Genomic DNA, 6,000 nt, shown 5'->3' with positions numbered 1-6,000 from the left:
ACAGAGATCATACAAATCCACTATTCTTAAAATCAAAAATTCTAAAATTCACAGATCTGGTTCATTTTCTCACTGCACAAATTATATATAAAGCAATAAACAACCTGCTTCCTGACAATATTCTAAAAATGTTTTCTAAAAGGAAACTGGGATACAATTTGAGGGGGGAATTAAATTTAAAACATCCTCGTATCCGTACAACATCAAAAAGTTTTTGCATCTCTGTGTGTGGAGTGAAGCTGTGGAACAGACTAAGTAAAGATATGAAGCAATGTCCGAGCATGGCGCAGTTTAAAAAGCGGTTTAAGGATATGGTTTTTACAGGGTACAGGGAAGAGGTAGAGATTTGACAGGGTGTTCTTGTCTAATATTTTCATGTATGTGCGGGTGCACGGGTATATTGGTATGGGTATATATATATATTTGTAGGTTGTGTATCCTTCAGGTGTTAATGGGGTTAGTGAAAATGTGTATATGTGCGTATGTGTATATACGTATGTATGGATAGATAGAAACATATATGTATATATAAAAAAAAAATAAAAAGAAAAAAGAAAAAAAGAAAAAATACACATGACATAATGTAATTGCAAGGAGGTATTTCTGTAGTCTATTGATACTAGATAGTGGAAAAGGGGTGGGATTAAATAAGCTTATGCTTCTTCCTGCTCCTTTTTGAACATGAAAGTTATTTGGAGTTGTGGTTGCTTGTTTTCCTTATGTTTTGTTTTGTTCATTTGTCTCTTTTAATTCTATTTTGTTGTACTTTTTCAACATGTTCAAAATAAAGATTCAATCAATCAATCAATAATGACTTCACACTGTGTTGAATGTGTCAGTGAATGTTTGCATTACTTTCCTGTGCTATGCAGCATATTCTGTTCTGAGCTGGCCCACGTGGGTTTAATAATACCAAAACAATATCAGCTGATAAATACTGAACAACAACCATTGGACAAGTGTGATATTTGTTATCACTGGATGGACTAAGCTGCACAGCAGCAGCACGACTGCATTAGCATTCACAGCTCAGGTGCAAATGTTTCACTTTTGCTTTCTCCAACTGGAACATTTGCATATGAGAAACAATATTCATCATGGCAGATCATTTCCTGACAGTGCAAGCTTAAACATCTGGTTTGTAAATACCTGACAGTAAAATCATCATTTTACTGTCATCAGCATTTGTAAACCTTTTTGTTCTGATTCACTGTCCATTTTGATACTGCCTTTAAACATTTGGCTGCAGTGTGTGAGATGACGAGCATGTAGAAAGGCATGGAACGATGATGCTAATAAACCAGCTCATCCTGTGTACGCTGCTCTGACCATTTAATGCGTGTGCGACATTAATCCTGTGTGACACGAGTCAGCTCAGACGTCCCCCACAGAGTCACGCTGGATATCACTCTCTGTTAGTCGCTCGTGTCATTAAAGAACTATCCATGAGTTTAACGTCATTAATGCAGGTACCCGTCTCACTGGCTTTGGCACACAGCCACCATTATATTTATCAGCAAACGCAATGAAACTGTGTGTGCTGCGGCAGGCAGGACGTGGACCCAAATGCAGACATTCGTGCACAGAAAAATAAACTTTGAATCGGCAGCTTTATTTGCTGGAAAAATCCTTCATAATATAACTTACAGAAAACAAACCAAAAACCTAGAGTATAAAACTAAGAACAAAACACTGGGAAACTAGAAGCGTAGAAAAACTGAAACCAGAAACACGGAGCGACTTACAGCACATGAGGAGGTACGACGTGACAAAGAGCAGAGGAAAACACAGGGCTTAAATACAGTAAAGAGGGAATAGGAAACAGGAGGGAAACACAGCTGGGACTAAGACAAAGGGAAGCAAAACTGGATATGCTGCACATAGGATAGACTATCAAAATAAAACAGGAAACACAGGACAGGTGCGGACAACGCAGACTTCACAAGGGGACATGACTGAGAGGGAAGACAGATGACTAAACAAAGATACAGAACAAAAGCTAAGAACCAAGAAACACAAAGACACAGACTAGACGCTGAGACATAGAGACACGACTGAATGGGAGACAGAGGGGACATGGAGACATGAGTGACTAGACGTGGAAAGTGGGACATGGGAAGAGAGAATAAACAAAGGCTAAGATAAACACAAAGGGAGGAAGGACTCCAAACACATGAGAAATAAGGATAATTAGGAACCAGGAATGACGATAGACATGGAATATTAAATCAGAATCTGAAACACAAATACTGCGTTGCAGACCCAGTACCATGACATCACTTTATAATGTAAGGTGAAGACCCTACAATATTGGAGACAAAACCTTAACAATCAGCAGGCAACGAGCAGCTATGCCACTATGGGAGAGAAAAACTCCCTTTTACAGGAAGAAGCCAGTCAGATCTGGGCTCAGGGAAGAGCAGTCATCTGGAGGAGAGTGGCACTGGGCAGGTAATGCGTTGCTTTAGCTGCAACACATGGAAGACAGTCCACCTTGTCTTCCATGTGTCGCAGCTCCATCCTTCATGGAGGCTGGAAGGCGTAACCGATAAGTGACCAGATTGATTCTGGTGGCGACTACGTGTACCGCCTTGGAGCGTTTAACAATGGTGATAGTGTTAAGGCATTAATCAACGGAAGACCGGTGACAAAATGAAGACCGACGTGGGACCAGGGGTGTCTGGGAACAGGAACGCGCTGAAGGTGGAGGACTTCGCCTGGGTGCAGATGTCACAAGCAGAAACAAACTCACAGACGTCACAACCCATGGAGGCCACCAGAGGGCAGTCAAGAGAGTTGGAGGGTCCTGTTGGGTCCCAGACGGCCGGAAAGCGTGGAGGAGTGTGCCCAGACCAAGACCTCCTGACAACACTGGGAGGGAACGTAAAGCTGACCCGCAGGGGTTCCACAGGTGCTGGTTTGGCAGGCAAGGAAGCACGGATGTAGTCCTCCATGGTTTGATGCTGTAACGCCGTGACAGAAGTGGAAAGCTGGATGAGCCACGGAGATACAACACCTCAAATTTTAATTGTTCAAATTCTGTTGGGTCTATGTGCGGCTCAGACATCCTGTCATGAACGGGGCAAAGCGCACTGATTATTAAATTGGTGCACCCGTGTAGGAAGAGGCACGTAGTTAATCTAGTAACAACCAGTGTGCTAATTGCAGCTTCAGAACCCGTGTTACAAGTGGACCGAGGACAGAACTTGGATGGAAGCGTGAAGAAGTTGTTATGGAAAAATTCTAGTTTATCCTCACATTTAACAGCTGCAAAAAGTGGAAAAAATGGGAGAAAAAAAAGTGAGAAAGGAGGAGAGAGGGAGAGGGCTGACACAGGGCTCGTGTTGCTCCAGTCTCCGTAGAGCACAGCAAACAAACACATCATTTTCCTGTTCATACACCTCTGACTTTTTTTGTGCTTTTGCCCCACTACAGAAAGCTGAAGCTGACCTGGACTCCTGCTCTCCCCTCTACCTCCCCTTCAACGTGACCTGGACCCACCGCTGCAGCAGCTGGAGCCACCACAACAACCTGAAAACGCCAACAAAGCTGCAGGAGGGGGACCTAACCCAGCGGAGATGGAGGGCACTAAACCCAAGGCCTCCTCTCACCACAGAGGGCCTCAGCTGACAGAGCTGCGACATCATGCCCAGAAGAAAAGAGAGGCAGAGCAACAGAATGCTGACCTCTACAACGCTGCATTAACACTGTACAAGGCCGTGGCAAAGCAGCACGGATGATCGGGCAGCAGAGGAAAAGGGCGTGGCAGACAGACAAAACACAGACCAAGATGCATGTTTCACCTGCGGCCAGAAGGTACCCTGGAGAAAGGACTGCCCCAATCTGGGTCAGAACCTGCTGAGTTCACAACAAGAGTTTTTTGTGGATTACTGACTTTGGCCAGTCCACCATCACCTGGACCTTGGCTGGATCTGCCTTCATCCACCCCTTCTCAAACATATACATTTTTCTACAAACAGTTTGTTTTTCAAGTAGTTGGCAGATGTGCTGCAGGTGTTCAGCAAGAGTTTTGTAACCAACACCCCCCCCCCCCCCCCCCGGGAAAATAATCAAGGTAGACAAAAATAAGGTGGCTGATAAAGTAGCACATGTTTCACCAGAGCTTGGAAAGCATCCAGTGAGGGTGAATGTCATGACATGAGGCACGTTTTGAAGCCTGTCTTCCTAATGCAGACCATAAGTTCTGGAGATCAAGATTAGAGAAGACAATGGCTCCTTGTAACAGTCTACAAGCGAAAGAGTGTAATGGCAAAGGGTATTTCTTTTTAATGGTTATTTTAATCAGACCTCCGTAGTTGATGCAGGGACGAAGAGATTTATCTCTGTTTTCTCCAGGGAAAAATCCTGGATCCAAAGAAGAAGAGGATGGCTGATGCCTTTAGTCAGCAAATCTCAGATGTACGTCTCCATAGTCTCACCATCAGGAGAGAGCATAGAGGTTGTTTGTGGGCAAGGTAGCACCAGGTAGGACGTATGGTCAGGCAACTCCATCTTCACCTGCAGAGAGGGCTTGCCAGGGCCCAAAGCAAACTGCAGACACACCTCATGGCAGTGTGGACTCCAATAGGTTATTTTCTGGTGAGTCCATTTAACAGAAGGATTGTGGATTTAACCTGGGGAAAATCTAGGACTAACAGTATCTTTTCATATATCTAGACATTTATGTACAGAGATGATTAAAGGGACAGGAGCAGTTGGATGTTTTATGATTTGATCAAGACGGTTTTGCAGTTAGTCACTTGAAGGGCTTTGGAAAGATTTTCCACGGTGATACCTGAAGGAAGCTTCTCACAGTCAGGAAAACTTCGCTTCACTCCTGAATCTCCTAGTGCATCAACAGGTAGACAGATTTATTGCATATGATTGTCAAGACACACAGTCTTGGTGGAGATGATTTAAATTGTTTTGCCCATCAGTATCTTTCTGAAACACAAAGCACACACACACACACCCACCAACACACTCACACTGATAGGGGGGTAGAGAGAGCAGAAAGAGGGAGACAGAGCAAGGTGACCCAGAAGGAGACCATGACAGTACGTTTGATTTGACTGATGGTGCTGACTCAGCTCGCCTTAATAACGACTACATGTTAGATGTGTTGTGTGACTTAGACCTCGTCTGTCCCACAGACAGATCAGGCCCACATGTGTCTGCTACCTGACTATCATCTCTTTGTCAGCAGTGCTGAATGTCAAGAAGTTAAGCTTCTTATTAGCTTTATTAGTTTTGCCCTTTTTTCACACCCTTTGGCAATGGACCAGCTAAATGGGATGCAGCAGTCATTTCTTTCAGTATTATCTCATGTGTTTTTCCTGCTGTGGCATCAACGTTTCTGTTGTCCACTGAAGGAGGTGTTTAGGTCCTTAACTAAGCTCTTTGGTCTGTGCTGCTGCCTTCACCTGGCAATGGTTCTCTGTTTGTGCTGTTGGTTTCCTCATGCACACATCTGGATGTATGATATAAGCAACAGCTGGGAGTAGTTTACTCTTATATATGCTGTCCTGTAGCAGTAGCATATGATAGTTGATGCAGTTGCATTCATATGGTCCTGTGTTTCAGACCCATACTCAACTTCAAGTAATTGGACAGATGACCTCATGCTTTACTGCATGAGGTCATCATTGTGCACTTTGTGCACCTTTTTTTTAAATGCAGGACAAACAATATAAAAACTGAACACGTAAGCTGCAAACTCTTGAACATCTGTATCCAACCTTGAAAACTGAACATTTCTAAAAACCTTTGTCTTCTAAACTTTATTTTCTGTCCCTGTAAGCTCTTTTCTTCTTCTTCTTCTTGTTATTATTGAATTTACTTACAACTTTAATCTCAGTCATTATTTTTCTTTTCATTTGAAGATCCCTCTCTCCCAGGCTGTTATTGTGTTTTCTACTTTTAGCCACTATGGCCCAAAAATAATGAGATCTTTTCTTATTTCAGACATTTTTTCAGTTTAGTTTTGCACCAGGTGTAAAG

The sequence above is a fragment of the Pelmatolapia mariae genome, linkage group LG18 (assembly GCF_036321145.2).
Source record: "Pelmatolapia mariae isolate MD_Pm_ZW linkage group LG18, Pm_UMD_F_2, whole genome shotgun sequence".
NCBI classification, from domain to species: domain Eukaryota; kingdom Metazoa; phylum Chordata; class Actinopteri; order Cichliformes; family Cichlidae; genus Pelmatolapia; species Pelmatolapia mariae.
The sequence above is the reverse complement of the archived record's forward strand: the minus strand, read 5'-3'. Positions refer to the sequence as shown.